General features: G+C 41.7%; 1 pseudogene; it reads right to left on the bottom strand.

Annotated features, from left to right (window-relative positions):
• Positions 1-16,752: 16,752 nt before the first annotated feature.
• On the bottom strand, positions 16,753-16,870 carry LOC148524233 (5S ribosomal RNA; annotated as a pseudogene).
• Between the last annotated feature and the right edge of the window lie 2,257 nt (positions 16,871-19,127).

The raw sequence follows: 19,127 nt of genomic DNA, 5'->3' as shown, positions 1-19,127 counted from the left end.
AGTTCAGCCAAATGTACACATGGGTCCTTCCCATGCACCCATGTAATGTGCCATCTTAGGGCCAGATTCAGAGATTGACACATTTCCGATGTTTATGCAATTGAGCGATTATTGGTAGACTGTGTGTGCGTATGAGTGCATGCAACCAGTGTCATTACTGATATCGCTCGCAGTGAGGATTTATTTGCAAAGTGATTGACAGCCAGAGACCATTTGTGGGCGGCAAGTGGAAGATGGCATCACAAAGACAGTATTGCGACCGTTTTTTAGGGCGTGTCTCTGCTTGTGACTGGAATCTTGTACACAGTGAAAATAGATGTGGCATCTTTGTACTAGAGATGTGCGCTGCACCATTTTTGCTGGTTTTGGTTTTAATTTGTCAGCGGGTTTTGGTTTTGTTTTGGTTTTGACAACAGGTTTTGGTTCTGTTTTTTTTCTTCTTTTAATTGGCAAAAGAAGCTAAAATCACATAATTTTAGACTTTTTTGTTCCTAGAGTATTATTAACCTCAATAACATTAATTTTCACTCATTTCCAGTACATTTTTTAATAATATTCAATTTTGCAACTGGGTGAGAGCTGTCATACTTGCTTCCCCTTGCAAAGAATTGTTTCACAGTCCGTAGTTTTTTTAAAATAGAAGCCTTCTTGGTCCCCTTCTGGGATGAAGATACATCCCCAGCAGCAATAGGCCTAGCACTGATGGATTATTTTGAGGAATCCTGCATAGGGAAGGAGTCACCTAGCCTTAACAAAATTAATGCAGGACTACCTCCGATCATCACTGTGGATATTGAGGATGAGGGTGTTGGCATCCCTACCTCTACTTATCATGGTTTTACAAATGCTACAGATGGCTTGACAATTGTCAGGATTTGGGTAAAAATAATTCCAAACATAAGAGGTGCATATGTTGGTCCTATGCCTAGGCATGACAATGGCCTTCATCTATCATGGCACAGATCTGCTTCCAATGGTGCCTGACTTATACAAGCAACAGCCTTATCCTCAACATCCTCATTAGCGCCGGCATCAGCTACACAAATATCTCCCTCATTCTCTTGCACTTCCTCGGTGGCATCCTCAATTTCTATGTCATCAGCTATATTTGTGCTACTCATCCCCAGCAGAAATGGTGGAAGGCGGCTTCTCTGTGAGTACAACATCATCAGAAAGGTCAGGCTCACACATCTCACTCGTGGACACACTTAGACTCTCTTCAGGGATTTGTGATAATTCTGTTTCTGAACGCACTGTTTGATCTACTGCCTTAGTGGTTTATATTTTTTTTACACTTCTTGTACACTATGGTCCTCATTCAGAGGCGCTCACAAAATACGAACGCTCGCTCTGAATGAGGGTGGCCGCATGTATTTTGTGACCCGGCTTCCTGGCCGCTCGCTAGGCTGTGACCCACAGGTTTAGCGAGCGGCCACGTTGATGGTCGCAATGGTCAAGACCATCGCGACCATCAGGGCTTGCAACGAGACCCTTGTGGTAGGGTCTCATCTACCGCAAGCCCCAGTGAGCTTTCAGCTGTATTAGAGCCGGAAGCTCACCACTGACATCACGAGTGATCTTGTGGTAGGGTCTCATCTACCGCAAGCCCCAGTGAGCTTTCAGCTCTATTAGAGCCGGAAGCTCACCACCGACATCACGAGTGATGTCAGTGGGGCCGCCCCCAAATGGCAGGTGTTCCGTCGGGAACGCCTCTGTTTGTGTAGCCACCCCCTCTGCCCTGCCTACAAAACAGGGCGAGCTGTCGATCAACATCAACAGCCGCCCCTTTTGTAGTGAGTCCTGGAGCGAGAGAATTTCTCTCTCGCTCCGGGGCTTGCACATGCGCAGTGCGGCCGCTGTGCATACCCAGGGCCCAACATCGACCCACTTGCAAGCGCTCATGCACTTGCGAGCGGGTCTGAATGAGACCCTCTGAGTGATAAGGTCTTGCATCATCATTAGAGACAGAGGTAGATGTCTCACTGACACTTGTAGAACCACCACTCATATATAAAGGCCAAAGCCTCAGTCTTTTCTTGCCACTGCATTTGGTTAATGGCATATTGGCAATTTTATATTTTTCTACACCAGTTTCCCTTTATTAGATGTGTTTTTTCTTTAGCACTGTATATTGTTTTTAGATTTTACATGCCCTGACTTAGATCCTCTATGCCCTTAAGCACTGGTTTAGTAGATGACATTGATGGAGTAGCATCATCATCATGACTGGTGGCAGCAGCGACAATATTTATTGCTCATCTCTAAACTGAACGTTATCCATTTTTCAATTAGCAGATCACTGCATGGCTTATACTGTATATGTGAACAAAGTGCACCAAACATCACAACTTTTTAATTTTTTTATTTTATTTCACAACTCTATTCCTGCGTGGACTGGAGCCACAGGGCTTATATATGCATGTGAACAAAGCACACCAAACAGTACAAACAATACAATTATTTCATTTATTTTTTTGATGGTGCAGCTCTATTCCTGCATGGACTGGAGCCACAGGGCTTATATACTGTATACATGTGAACAAAGTGCACCAAACAGTACAAACAATACAATTATTTAATTACATTTCTGATGGTGCAGGGCGCAGCTCTCTTCAAACTGTGTGGAGTCACTGGGCGTATATATGCATGTGAATGTCTCACTGATGGACTCAGCACAGTCAATACAGCAGAGTACAGCACAGCAAACAGCAGCGTGCACCCCCTATACACATTGACTAAGCAGCACAGCCACTTCTGAGTGTGGACACAGCCTATACAGCAGAGTACAGCACTGCAAACAGAAACGTGCACCCCTATACACATTGACTAAGCAGCCCAGCCACTTGTGACTTGTGAGTGTGGAGTTTATACAGAAGAGTACAGCACAGCATACAGAAGCATGCTTCACTAAGCAGCACAGCCACTTGTGAGTCTGGGCACAGCCTATACAGCAGAGTTAAGCGCAGCATACAGCAGCGTGCCTGTCAAGGAAATGGCGCCAAGTCCCGTTCGTGGTGCCTTATATAGAATCCAAAACCTGCAACAATCCGATGCCGCAAGGATGACGTTTTGCCTCCAAGTGTAATCTGAGTCAGGCAGGAAGACCCAAGCTGCCGATTAGATTGACTCGGAGTCCTAATGTTCAGACAGGTTCGGATTCCAAGGAAACCAAACCGCTCATCTCTACTTTATACGCAGTCACTTGGATTTGCAGAGCCACTACAAATCCCGGTGGCTGTGACATTTGCATCAGCGTTGAAATTTGCTGCTGTGGAGGCATTAGCATACATCTCTGAATCAGGACTGTTTACCAATGACAGTGCTGACTGCTTTCTCCTGGTTTTCAATGGCATCTTTCCAAACCTCTTGAAAATGTAATCAAGATCCCAGATTTGTCAGACAAACAGAGGACAAATCTGGAGTTTATTGGATGGATGACATCAGTCAGTACCACAGATGACATTATAAGTGGATGCCAGAGTAATATGTGTAAAAAAAAATAGGTTGAAAAGAGCTTGTGACTACAAGTGCTAGCATGCACACACAAAGTATAAAGCAGTGTTCAATGACTGTTTTTTTTTCTTTTTTAAATGTTATTGTGTAAAGCACCATTAAACCTTCTATCGGATGAGGTGTTGTCATGTGTGCAAACCACTTATCATACTAACATAAAATAAAGACACTGAGACGTGGATTTGGCAGATAACTTGATGGCGATTTATTGGAGCAATAATAATTATTATTTATTTAAGGATGTATGGTGGCAAAGAAAGGACGGCCAGAAATCAGCCAGATCTGCTATGCCCACACACAAACAACAAAAGGCATAGCAGGCGTAGATCGCCCAGAGTGCATACACATAACCATGTAACTCATATCATCAACAAAAGGTAACGCTCACCCCCATCTTGACTTCCCACCCGTTTAGGTGGTGATACTGCCCCCCGTTAGGTTGGTACAGCCAACTACCAGTCAACGAAGGGAGCGCCCTTAAATCATAATTGCACCCGGACTGGCGACCTGCCGTTCTTTCCCGCCACCCAAAACCAAACCCACAACATACCAAAATTTATAGGGGAGGGAGGGTGGGGAATCTGGAACAAAGAGGCTTTGGCCCACACTTTTATCCCACTATATAATGTTCCTGTTACAAACCCGCCCCTGCTTACCATAGGCTAACTCCCACAAGTAATTTGCATACATGCCTGCCCCCATCCTAGAGGTTTAAAACACCTCTTTTCTTATGCAATCTTTCGGTTTCTCAAGTATCAACAATACACAATTCAATACGCAATACAAATAATACAGTTGCAAGGCAATACACAGGTATCCAAACCGTTATCTTCATAGAGAAAAAAAATAATAAAACAAAAAACAAATGCCAAAGCTTAGAAATCAATGATAGTGATGTTCAATGACTGTTCATGCATGTTGTGCTTGTAGAACAGGCCAAGCATACTTATACTTGTGGTGACAACATAGATTTACACTACCACAATCTTCTTCCAATGCAAGTTCCTCCACAGTCCAAAGTGAATAGTTGTAATTTTTAAACATTATAAATAAATAAATAAAATAAGAAACTCGAATGAATGAGGACTACCCCCAAGAATAACAGGTCAATGAATTAAGTATACTTGGCTTGTAAAAAGCCCAGTAACCAATCTGAAATCAGCTAATGAGACCTTGCAGGGTTATTTTTATGCTAATGTAAATAGCATGGTTTGCAAGCTGCATATCAAATAGTATGGATGCTTGCAGTTTTGTAGACAAGGGACCTGATTCACTATGGATCGCTGTTGCGATTGCAGCTGCAATTATGCACGCAGGTCTGCTGTGAAAATATGCTAATGAATGCAATCGCAAAGCTGGCGCACAGCCAGCATAGAGACGCCCACTACCTCTATCTCACATCCGTAATACCTTGTAGTCCTGCGTATACATTGGGAACATCGAGTAACATCGGACCCTCACGCACAGTTACAACAGGTCTGACCTTACTCAGAAATTGCTAACCTCAAATGGACAGGCACGCCTGCGTTTCTCCACCCACTCCCCCATCACCACCCCCCAAATGCTGACGTCCAGTCCATCAGTCTGCGCTGACATTGTATCTGCGTAAGTGATCATAGTGCGATCACAATGTTAACACAAACGCGCACTGTGGTGCATACGCATGCGCGGTACGCGTGATCGGACGATCTGTGTACACTGTTGCAGATGCGATCTGTAGTGAATCAGGCCCAAAGTACTTAAACTGCCTATATATCCTTTGCTGAACTATTCCTTTGAATCAGTACAAATTTTGAAAATTCACCAGAAAGAGAAAGTCAAACAGATTTGACCTTGTTTGAAAAGGTTCAACCATATTCAAGACAGTGTACAAAGAGAATGGAAAACTTTGAGCAAGATCTGCGAACACAGGGTCTGATTCCGAGATTCACGCAAATGCAATCACAACTTCAATTTCTTATGGATCGCAGTTGCAAAAATATGCTAATGCCTTCCAAAGCTTAGCCAAGCATAGGGACGCCCACTGCTGCCTTCTCATATCCGTCCAATGACGTACAACTGCTTAAACATTGGTAACATCAACTCAGATCGGGCAGCCATGCTGCTTGTAAGACAAGTCTTACCTGTCTCAAACACTGCAGCTCTCCTGACACGCAGAGAGCTCTCATGCTGCAAAGGAGATCAAAATGGCTAATATATGTACTGTATGCTCATGAAACGGAGTTGAAACGGTCCCGACTCCCCTGCGTTTGCCTCCCCCCTCAACACTGACAACCTGTGAATTCTCTGTGCGAGCGTGATCGCAATACAATCGCTGCACTTGCGCAGTGCGTCATTCATGCATACGCAATGCCATACAATCACTCATACTGTGTAAATATCAGCACTGTATAAATCTCGTAATCAGGCACATAAGCTGCAAATGCAATAACAAAGACAGACCACATCAGAGCCGTAACTAGGGTGGTGCGACCAGTGCTATGGCACAGGGCACCTCAGGGCAAGGGGCCACTGTTTGGACCTGTCCATTTTCTCTTTATTATCATTCTCACTTATAGCTTCCTCTTATTTTATCCCCAGTATCTCCCTCTCTGTTCCCTGGCCCTTCCCCATGAGGCCATGGCCCTTTTTCAGGTGTTATCTCCCTATTTAAAAAAATAGGGGGGGCGCCAATGCTCTTTCTGGCACAGGGCACCAAAAAGTCTACTTACGGCTCTGGACCACATCACAATAAACAATGAGCCAATACGCACAACTACTAGCTACCTACTAGATTTTAAAGAATTTACATCATTCCAAATGCCTCCCATACCCTCAACCCAATCTAATGTATTTTACATAATAACGGCCTTTGGAACCAGTTTGACATGTTCAGTTCTCTCTAATCCAAACCTAATTATTGAAAATATTTTGTTATAAGTTATTTCTTTAATTTTCACCCACAGCTGTTTAAAATAAAGCAGCTTATACACTGGTTTCTGTTCAGTTATTTATTATTATTCTTTTATTTTGCATGTATAGATATTTTTAAACTTATATTATGCCACAATTTCAGAACACTGGTTTTATTTGTTTGTTTGTCTGTTTGTTTTTTAGCAAGATATTTTTTATTCAGAATTGGTAAATACTAGATAGTAATATATTCTCTCCATTAAGACTCTACTTTTTTAATTGAACTTATTAATTTATATATTATTAATTCCAAACACATTTTTTAAGTAACATTTATTATGGCTAAAACATTATTGCCTCATCATTTCTATTTCAGTCCTTGCTTAGCTACTGTAGTTATTTTCAGGAATTCATATTATTGGATATAGAACTTTATTAAAGCTGTTATATTATGGTGAATCATAAGTAAATAGGTTTAATTAGTATAATTTTTTAACATATTTTTTATATTGATTTTTTTTAGCATTTACCTCTTAGCATAATCTACGTAATGCACAATCACCGACTCTGGCAGTACAGTAAGGGAATGGATTTCTGCTCATTCATACTGTTGGTCACTGAGACACGCTCTGTGTTATTATGCCTATATTTTGCATTGTGACAGAGACTCCACAAGGGCTGGAAGCTAAATGAAGCTGGAAGTGGGAATCACTAGGCTATAATTAACTGTTAACCATAATTGATACCCTCAAATCATTTCCATGACCTCATTTGCAGTTCTGTCTGGCAACAATCATAACCTGTCCCCCTTTTTTCATATCCTGCTTAAGCAATAAAAGGAAAGAATGTTGAATAATTACTGGAAGGAGAGCCTACACATCAGAGTACATGAAGCAGAATGAAGATATTAGGTTAGGCCGTTATATTATTTGTTTTTGCATTTAAACTGGAAATAAATAAACAAGAATAACCAGTATAATAATCAAAAAGTGAATATTAACACACAGCCGGCAGCTGTGTGTTTGCTTTAGCAGCTGATGAGAGTCAGACAGACTCTCATCGGCTGCTGCTCCCACTGCCAGAGCCGGACATCTACCGGCTCCCGCAGTGGGTAATGGGAGTGACGCGTCACTCCCATAATGCAAAGCGGCGGACGGAGGAGCTGATCTCGGCGGCGGGACCAGGAGCAGGAGCGGGTGTCAGGTAAGTGTTTTTTTTTTTTTTATATATATTATGTGTGTCTACTGCGGGGGTTCTGGCACTATAAGGAGGAGATCACTACTGGGGGCACTACAAAGGGGGGGACTACTACTACTGGGGGCGCTACAAGGGGGGGACTACTACTACTGGTGGCACTACAAGGGGGGGACTACTACTACTGGGGGCACTACAAGGGGGAGGGACTACTACTACTGGGGGCACTACAAGGGGGGACTACTACTACTGGGGGCACTACAAGGGGGGGACTACTACTGGGGGGACTACAAGGGGGAGGGACTACTACTACTGGGGGCACTACAAGGGGGGGACTACTACTACTGGGGGCACTACAAGGGAGGGACTACTACTGGGGGCACTACAAGGGGACTACTACTAGGGGCATTTCATAGGGGTGAGGGGACTACTACTAGGGGCACTACATAGGGGGGAGGGGACTACCACTGGGGGCGCTGCATTGAGGGACCACTGCTGGGGGCTCTATATAAAGGGCAATAGTGGGGGTACTGCATAGGGGAAGACTACAACTGGGGCCACTATTTAAGGGGTACTGCATAAGGGTTACCACTACTGGGGGCACTATATAAGGGGCTTACTACTGGGGGCACAAGGGGCACTGCATAGGGGGGATCACTACTGGGGCACTACTCGAGGCCTGCCTAAGGGTGTCCTCTCCTGAGGGGGGGGGCGCTGTAGCACGCACGTTCTTTCGGGCACCCTGGCTACATGCTACTCCTCTGCCAGGGCTGCCTGCATGCATTTGCCCCCCAGGCTAAAAGTTGCAGCCAGCCCCTGATTGCAGTGCACGAAGGCACCACCACGATCATACTGCAATCGCAGAGACAATGCAGACCCATCACAGAGTGATTGACAGGAAGTGAGCATTTGGGGGTGTTGACGAGGGGGGGGGTCGGCAAAACGCAGGCATGCCATTCTGTTTGAACGCCGTTACAGGGCCGCGCATAAATTAACCACTGCGATGGCATATGCAGCTTGTGTACTCACTGCGTGTGATGAGATTAGCAATTTCTGAGTAAGGTCAGACCTGTTTTAATTGTGAGTGAGGGGCAATGTTGCTCGATGTTCCCAATGTATACACACGATTGCAAAGTATTATGTGAGAAAGCGGTAGTGGGCGTCTCTATGCTGGCTTTGGGCGTCTCTATAATAGCTTTGCGATTGCAGTCATTGCTATATAATCACAACCATCCTGCATGCGTAATAGCAGCTGCGATCGCAATAGCGATCTGTAATGAATCAGGCCCTAAGTTATTAAAAAAAAACCTGTCCTAGCAGATGTAGCTGATAATCATCCTAGGTCCAACATTAGACGACTGCCCCCTGTATGATATAATAGTAGCAATGTAGAAGGTATAAAAATGCTTGTAATCTAATAACTGGCAAATTTGTCTAGGAATAGGAAGGTCAGGGAAGGGGAACTAAGAAACAAGCTTTTGAAGTCAAGCTTTGTGCTTACAGCCACAGGTTCCTCAATTTCTCATCTTTTCTACCAATTCCCTGTAATTCAATGCTTTACACTGATGCAGGAATCCCCGCCAGTTCCGCACTTTCCCAGCCTTAATGATAATAATTTCTTTACTTTATGTATTGCTTTAAACAAGGTATCCGATTCATTTTTCAATAACATCTTGTATTGCAGTTTCGTTATAACCAATTGGAGATCAATCGGCATGGATGGCTATACTTACAGGAGGGGAAGGAGGTAGGGTAATGGAGAAAGCACACGGTGCCTGTGAATGCTCATAGTCTGCAGACTGCATATTTCTGAGAAATTATTCTGCTTTTTGGCACTGTGAGAGCTAATAGATTTTTACTATGTCCTATGTCAGGTTTCTGTGTCCTTCTAGCTTTAGCCAAGAATATTAGTAACTTTCAGAAACCTGATAGACCTAACCATATTGATTTGTATTGTGGTGCGTCTGCACCCCTTAAACACATTGTAAAAAGCAAATTCTATCAACAGTTGTGTTTCTCTCTTGGCATGGAGTTGGTGTTACATATGTAATGGGGAAGCTATGACTTTACTTTTGGAGATGCTACAAACACCTGCATTTATGTCCACTATGTTGTACAGTATTCTACTACTCCAAATAAAATGGCAAACTATAAATCTGCTCCCTCATGACATCATCACATCCTCGTGGCTTCAGAGCATGGTACCCCATATCATCACATGGTGGCTGTAACTAGAAACAGGGGTTATATGTTAAAATACGAACAAAGAAAACATATCAACATATCAATTAATTTTCATATCCAATGTAACAAACTCGTTCTGTAGTTCTTGTTACAGCTTTATTTTAGGTGGTATTTTTTCTTGGAAAACAATGTCTATTCACTTTATGAGTCTTTTGTTTGTTGTGTCCCAAAGTCTGTATCCCTTGCTCTGACAATATCCAAGCATGATATAATCCACTGATTTGGCACCCAGTTTGCACCTTTTCTCTTTGGGTATGTGAGCAGATGCTTTACATCCAAATACTGTGAGATGGTTGATGCTTGGCTTAGTACCAGGCCATGCCTCTAATTGTGTTTTGCCTTGTACAGCAACTGTGGGTACACAGTTCTTAGGTAGACTGCTGTAGGCACTGATTCTATCCAAAAGCAAATTTATAGGTTGGCGTCAAACAGTATAGACCTTGCTATTTCGCAATTGTGCAGTTGGCTCACACACCATTTTGTTCGGGCGTGGTTAGTGATATAAACAACTCCCAGTTGCAATTGAAGGGTCTTGTTCCTCCTGAGTCTATGTACCAGTCTTTTCCATGATGAGACTCAGTGATGCTTAGATCTCACTCATTTTTCTTGTCATGCTTCTTTTGCTGTGCAGCATTCATATCTTTGAGTTTGCATTCAGAGGACTTGTGTCCAACTTTGTGACATATGAAACACCTGTACTTGGGTCATTCAAGCTTAGTCTTTCCTTGGGTTTAATACAGAATTCTCAGGACTTATATCAACTGGTATGCTTTCCTAGAACTGCAACAGTTTAGTCCTCACAATCTCTTTTGATACCTTGGTTGTAGAGCTACTACTACTAGGAAATTACATTCAGATGTTCTGTATCATCATCATTGAGTCTTTCCTGTTATGGACTTGGACTCTTACAGATGTCAGCTGCTGAGATATAGATATCAACTTGCTGTATGTTGATCCATATGCAGGACACTGCATACTTCACACAGGATATTTTGGTGCCTGTTACCATAAGCTGTTGATATGTCCTATTGGAGTAGAACAATAGGTACCAGTAAAATTGTGAAATGGAGAATAGGCCAGACAATTTATCTTTAGCCCTGCAGGTGTATTTGGATAACAGTAGAAACAGTTATAACAGTGGATGTTAATGGTGGCACAGAGCAGTACAGAGTAAGCAGTAGTGTAAGAGTATATATGGGTACACAGGTACTCACACCCCGGAGTAACATATGCTGCACGTCTGTGCAGTACATCACAGGGATCCAAGAAGGTCCAGGTGCATGGGGTCATGTAGGCATAGTTAGTGGTCCAACAGCCTTCTTGGTGAAGGCTTGATCAAAGAGCAGGAGACAGCGCTGGGGTGCACTCCTGTCTCTCTAACAGTCATGACATCATCACATCATCCATCAGACTCTGAACCTCTCTACAATCATTCAAACAGGCTCTTAAGACCCACTACATCATTAAAGCCTTCCAGCTCTCATCCTATGTTGCTGCTACACCTTCCTTCCTCCCCACCTACCCCATCTGTTTCACTCCTGTTTGTCTGCTGCTCCCTTAAAGAATGTAAGCTCTTTTGAGCAGAGCCCTCTACCCTCTTGTGCTTCTCCCTACTGTAATTTAATTTATCTCTTACTCCCCACTAGGGAAACTAACACTTGGCTGCTTACGTGGGCATTAAGGTCGCTAATATACCAATGTTTATTATACATGTCCATGTCCTGCTTTGTATTGTAAGTCACTGGTTACTTATTTGTTTATGTACTTTCTAAGGCACTGCGGAACACTTGTGGCGCAATATAAATAAATTCTAATAATAATACCAATAATCCCTCAGTACATTAGCGCATGTATAACATCATCACGCGGTAAAAGTTTAGGGTTCATTTATACGTATCAAGGCTTAGAGGACCTCCTGCAGATATGTGCAGTTATGTGCTTATTTATGAAGATCTTTCCCAACATTATTGTATGGCTTTGTTGACAATAATCACTGACCAGTGCGTAGTTTTGAAGATGAAACGTGCCCACAACATTTAAACGTGGCTGCAGAAATCAGACTACTGCAACCGAGAGTATGAGAGCAGTCACCTCTAATTGAATCTGCCCCATCATGCGCTATATTGTCACATAATGAGATTGAACATGATCAAGTTAAAGCAAAGACAACACTCTACCTACAAACAAACACAATATGTCTTTGACAGTGCCACATAGGTGGTGACAGACATTGGATTGAGAAATTGTGTGTGTCTGCCATTTTGATGTATAGTTTTCCTAATAGGATATAGATATTTTACTGTGTAGCCTTATAACAACTTTTGTTTAGCACAGTGCACAGTGTCTGTCACTGAGCACTTTTTAGACAACTAATTTATTAACCTTTCCTAAGCTCTGCATAACAGAGACTTATTCTAAGGAAAAAAAAGGAATATATCTGGCGCTGGAGGAGGGTATAGCAACAATCTTGATTACAACCTGATGAAATGTGTCTGTGACTAGACTGTCACTTACTCTCCTAAATGGAGAGCTATACAGTATTCTGGGACTGTGCTGATAATTGTCTCAACTTCACACAGTATAATAATCAACCTTTTACTCACACAGTGAGCTATATTATAAAGTAGGAATGACCAAAATGTAGTGACAGACAAAAGGTCGACATGGATGTAGGTTGATGGGTACAAAAAGTCAACAGGTACACAAGGTCGACAGGAGAATGGTTGACACAAAAATGGTCAACACATTGTTTTCGGTTTTTATAGGGTTAGGCACTTACCAAAGGGTTAGCGATAGGCTCTAGGAGGGACGCTTAAGGTTAGGCACTTATCACAACAGTTAAGGTTAGGCACTAGGAGGGATGATTAAGGCTAGGCACTTATTCCGACAGTTAAGGTTAGGGGCACTAGGAGGGATGGTTAGGGCTAGGCACTTACCCTGATGGTTAGGCACTAAGAGAGTTGGTTAAGGCTAGGCACTTATTCAGACAGTTAAGGTTAGGAACACTAGAGGGATGGTTAGGGCTAGACACTTACCCTGATGGTTAGGGTTAGGCACTAGGAGGGATGGTAATGGTTTGACACTAAGGGGAGAGTTAGGGTGAAGATTAGTGATAGAAACATTTTTGTGCCGACCATTCCAAAGTCAACCTTTTGTACCTGACAACCTACATCCATGTTGACCTTTTGAGTATCAACCTTTTTTACCTGTCGACTTTTTGTCCCTGTCTATCTAGGCATTGCCTACTTTTTTTACGATCGATCTAATTATCCATATCGGTCAGTGCATGAAGAAAATAATTATGACCATATGACAGGCAACTTAGCACAAATGGAATATGGCAAACCTAAAGCAGTAGTTTGCAATACAGTTGTAAAATGACAATGGGCAATAATTCTCTTCGTTATTGAAAAATGCTTCTGTAACTTAACTGCCACAGAACCTCTTTGGCTGTAACTATGGAAAATGTAGTTTCTGAAATTGCTTCAATACACTTGGGGGTCTCATTCAGACCCGCTTGCAAGCGCCTATGTGCTCACAAGCAGGTCGATGTCTAGGCCCTGCACACGCGCAGCGGCTGCACTGCGCGTGCGCAAGCCCCGGAGCGAGAGAGAAATTTTCTCGCTCCGGGACTCACTAATAAAAGGGGCTTCTGTCTATGGTGATCCACAGCTCGCCCCATTTTGTAGGTGGGGCAGGGGGGTGGCTACACAAATGGAGGCGTTTCTGACTGAATACCTGCCATTTGGGGGTGGCCCCACTGTCAGTGGTGAGCTTCCGGCTCTAATAGAGCTGAAAGTTCACTGGGGCTTGTGGTAGATGAGACCCTACCACAAGGGTCTCGTCGCAAGCCCCGATTGTTGCGATGGTCTTGAGCATCGCGACCATCAACCTGGCCGCTTGCTAAAGCTGTTGGTGGTCACCCACAGCCTAGCGAGCAGCCAGGAGGCCTGCTCAGAACTTAGAAGCAGCTGCCCTCATTCAGAGCGAGTGCTTGCATTTTGCGAGCAGCTCTGAATGAGGTCCTAGATTCTAAACGGACAATAACTTTCACAAAACACACAATTAATGAAATAGCAAAACAGATTATTTCTTAGAAGACTAGCAAAACTCCATACTGATCAGTCATTTACTTTAAAGTGAAACAAAGTTCTGTCATATGAGTACTCTTTTGCTAGGTTACTGTCCTATAACATTTATGAACTTGTAATTCTCAATAGGCAAAAGTAATAGGATTAGCATCTAATGCTGGTCTTTCTTGATTCCAGAGAACAATAGCTTTAACTTTCCAGTGAAAAGGCACAATAAACATAGTTTCACTTTCAGTAGCACAATTATCTTCAGCACCTTACAGCATTAATAGCTCATTCCTAAACTTCAACTTAATCATCTTATAATTCTCTCACAAAATGTCTTCCTCTTTATACTAATAGACTCAGTCACTGGTTCAGTAGTAACTCAAACAGGACATATATTACGCTGTGGCATATTTAGATCTCTAGCTCAGTCTCTTGTATTAGGATTACTCAGCAATTTCAATGTGCTTTCAATGAACTTTCAATAGGTTTTCAACATGCTTGCAAATGGAATATCTCCCTTTAACAGCTTTAACTCACACAGCCTCCACTTATCTCTGCTGGGGCTCCAGCACTGTCACACTTTTTCTGGATCTTAGACTCACTCTGCTGGTGCTCCTGCAGCAGTCCCCAGTGCACCATCAGTGGATATTCAGTGGCACTTGGCACCACTTCAGCACTGTTGCTTGCCCAGTCTCATTTCTCAGACTTGCTACACCTCAAATTGCTCTTTTGCCTAACTCCTCAGCATCTCAGCATCTCTCTGTCTTCCCTGTGCATGTGCAACCAGAGAATTTATTTTCTATTGCTGCTTTGTCCCTCTTTGGCGTGTTGTGGTTCCACCTAGTGGCAGCCTCCTAAACTTGATCCACCTTCCAGTATATAAGTTATATACTCCTAACCACCTTCCAGTATATAAGTTATATACTCCTATCTATCTATCTATAAATATATATATAGTGTGTGCATATGTGTGTGTATATATATAGACATATATATATATATATATGTGTGTGTGTGACTGTATATATATATATATATATATATATATGTGTGAAAACAATGTGGTTAGGTCAGAGCGCCTTAAAGTGCTTTGGAGTGCAGAAAATGTGCAAAAGATCACTAAATAAATGTATAAAAGGAGCAATATATATGTCTACCAAATAGATCTAGACCATAAACAAGTATTTATAAAAATACAAATTTAATAGAAACAATCAACATAAAAACATGAATGGAAAGACATAATGACACTAATAAAAAAGACTGTATAAATAAATAGAATAAAAAATAGAGATAAATACAGAGTTGGTAAAAATGAAAAGCTTATCTTATTTCATATATATGGAGGGTGTGGTCAGGTGGGGTGCAAGAGCCCAGCGCGTTTCGTCAACAGCGGACTTCTTCAAGGGAATAGAGACAAACAGCTGGATATGGCTATACTTATACCCCCAAACAATCAACAACAATTAGCTGCATGTGGTCGTGATCGTAATCTCACTTCCTGTGATGTCACTTCCAGTTTCTCTGATCGATACTACAATCAGGAAAAAACTGACAATAGTAATGTAACTAATGTATAAACACATCTATATAGAGCGGGAGACTAAAATGAAGTCTAATAAATCAAGTAAGTCTCTTAAAAACATAAGTCCCGAGTCTTAAATTTTCACTCATTATGCCCCACTTCCTGTTTGGAATGTTCCTTGAGATCAGCATATTCTGCCCCACTTCCGGTAATGCGCGTCATCCTTCTCCGTGATCAGGTGGTGTTGAGGGTCATCGGTGTGTATCCGCGTGTTCCCATTACAACACGCTGTCCTTCACTTCCTGTCTCGGGGATCACCGTGTACGTCACATCCTGTTATTTGGAACGCGGAAGCGTGTGTGTGGAACGCATACGTCATCCAGATCTTAGCCCTCATGTATTTACGTCGGCCATATTTTTGGAGTCTTTAATAGATCTTATACTTATAGCGGTTAGCTGTAAAATAAACAACATATAAGAAAAAGAACTAAGATCAGTCTTATATTGCCAGATCTTTCTAGTGACATATAAAGGAAACCAACGTGTAAATATAAAAACCAGGAAGTAGCACATAATAAAAGGAAACTAAAAAGGCTACTCTATAGTGCTGTAATATAAGTACATATTTCAACATATATAAAAAAATCTAGATAAGGCACACAGACGGCCATAATCCAAAAGGAAAAAAGGTACACAAAGAAAGATATTACAAATATCTAACAATAAAATAAAAATTAAATAAAGTAAAAAATAATGTGTAATTAAATAGCTAGCAAATGTTAAATCTGGGTGGACACATGTAGTTGAGTGCATGTGTACAAATGCAATGTATCCACTCTATACATAAACGTGTAACACCAAAAATCTATGATGTATAACACAATTGTATAAGTATAAAAATTGGATATCAAAAAAGGGTTGAATGATGTATATCATAGAAAGGATTCTTTTTGAAGGGCCTGCAAAGAGCCCATAGTGTATTCAATTCAGTAAACAAGATGAAATGTTCAATATCAGGATAAACTACTGAATAGAAGACCAATTATATAGCACGCTGCATGATCTTCAAAGAGCTAATTTTTCTATGAATTATCCAGGTGTTGTGAGGTGGAGACTTTTGAGGACAGCATAAAATTTTTTCTCCTTTATACAAAAGATGACGAAGTCTTGGTCTCACAGTAGTAACAAAGAGGAATTGTAATGTGAGGTGGGGTTCTACCGTGGAGAAAATCAAGGGTCCCATACCAAAGCTCTAAAACCCGTGGCTCAAAGGTATATATTATTATTTTGTTGATTCAAGGATAAAGTCTACAGCACCTGATCTTCCCAGTAGGTCTCCCAAACCAGTACTGGTCAGGCTCACATTGTATAGCTTCCAAGATCAGACGAGATTGGGCATACTCAGTGTGAAATGGCTGTAGAAAAGAAACCTTGATCTAGAAACCTTAGGCCTACAAAGTCGGATTGGTGTTTGAGCCCTTATTTCATATGAAGGGTGCTATCTCGTAGCTATCGTTGAACCCCCGTGGGGATAATGTCTGTAGTTCGAAAATCCAGAACATTCCCTTTTTAGAGAGTTTGTTCGAAAGATCCCCTCCTCTTTCTCCCAGGGTTACTTGTTCGATTGCTTTAAAAGTCAAATCTTCAGGTTTCGATGCATGAATCTGCGTAAAATGTTTATAAACAGCATGTCCTTCTACCTTGTTTTTTATATTTCGTATATGCTCTTGGATTCTAAGCTTGAGAGGTCTTTTTGTCTTTCCCACGTATTTTATACCGCACGTACATTCCAATAAATAAATAATAGAAGTAGAGTTGCAGTTCATATGCTGTCTAATTTTAAACTCTTTAGAATCATTAAAATTTTTAAAAAGCTTTCTTTGTGGATGCATAAACTTGAAGACATTACATCTGCCACATTTATAGCAACCTGGATATTTGGACATATATATATATAGAGAGAGAGAGTTTTTTAGGGGTGCACTCACCATACTTCAAAGAAGAGTTCAAAAAGTCAGCTTTATTCCATACAACGCTATTCCAACGTTTCGGTCCTCTTGGGACCTTTGTCAAGGTGTAATAATCAACTACATACAACATCCTTAAATACCCCTACACCCTCCCCCTAAACAGTAAACAAACACATATAAAAGACAAGACATGGACACATTTAATCTTACACCAACCGGCATCCCCGTAATGATAGTCTGCTTATCCACGGAATGTAACACCGTAGCTTGCATCTCCCTGGGTCCAGCATAATTAGCCGCAACCAACAGCTGAGATCTGCGGGCGGTGTCTCCATAACCCACATGGTTTGCGCATAAAGCTGACGTCACTCCCCGCGACCAGGAGCACGTGATCATAATCATAATATCATACACAACGTATCTCATAGCCCAGTGAGTGGATCCACACGGAGATTATGTAACCTAGCAACCCAGTGTGTCATTAAACAATCCCCAAACCTTGTGGATGCATAGATTAGACATCTAAAAAGTATACATAGGGTATGTGTAGCTGTCGATCACAGTATTTTTTCTAAAACATAGTTGTAACAAGCAAACTCTTTTAACAAAACAAACACATGTAAATACATGCACAAAACAAAACATGTATAAATGCAAAAACCGCAACAATTACCAATATTATTTGTCATAGGCACCAACTGTCGAAGAACCACTGTAGATATATAGAAATTTAAAAAATTCAAAAATAGAAAAATAACTGATATCCATATCCACAATAGTTCCAAATCATCCATATGTTATTATTGAATTATCGAGGTTCAGTTCACTCTCCTGATTATTCGAGGCCTATAGCACATCACATAATGATTTTCAGAGTGCACCCCTTATAAAAAGATGTTATAATGAATAGCTTCATTCAATCCTCTGGGCCAGATGGTATCAAGTTTAAATATCCACGTAGCTTCTTTACGTAGAAGTAGTTTTGCTCTATCGCCTCCCCTTTGTAACGGTGGTATTCTATCGATAACCATACATCGTAAGGAGGAGAGTTGATGTTTACATTGTGCAAAATGACGGGCAACTGGTTTATCAGATACACCTGAATCTAATGCCAACCTTATGGTGGACCGATGATTTGCAAATCGTTCTCTGAACGGATGGATAGTTTTGCCAACATAAACCAAGGAGCATGGACAGATCAATATATATATCACATAATCCGATGTACATGACAATCGATGTTTAATCATGATTTTCTGCCCATTAAGAGGGTGTGTAAAATATGTACCAACATTCATGCTCCTACATGTGATACAATTCAAGCATCGAAAGCACCCAGTTTTAGTGGCATTCAGCCAACTTTCCTTAGTCTTGTCCATCAGCATATTGGGGCGCATTAGCATATCCCTCAGGTTGGGTCCCCTCCTGTATGCAATGAGAGGTCTTTTTGGTAAAGCTTTATTCAAAGCGGGATCAGTCTTAACCAGTTCCCAGTTCTTCTGGATCGCTGCCCTAGTGGCATAACTTCCAGTGTCAAAGGTCGTCAATTTTTCTTGCCATTAGTGTTCTCATGTGAATTACCATCTTTATAGAGGTTGCGAGCTCTTAAAAGACATCTATTGATGACATTGGGATGATAGCCTCTATCCAGAAATCTCTTCTGCATTTCAAATAGCTGTACCTCCATTGTTTCAGGGTTTGAGTTGTTCC

This window comes from Taudactylus pleione, unplaced genomic scaffold (assembly GCF_031769625.1).
Source record: "Taudactylus pleione unplaced genomic scaffold, aTauple2 ptg000120l, whole genome shotgun sequence".
Lineage (NCBI taxonomy): Eukaryota > Metazoa > Chordata > Amphibia > Anura > Myobatrachidae > Taudactylus > Taudactylus pleione.
Note: the sequence above shows the minus strand (reverse complement) of the source record. Positions and strands in the feature narration are given on the sequence as shown.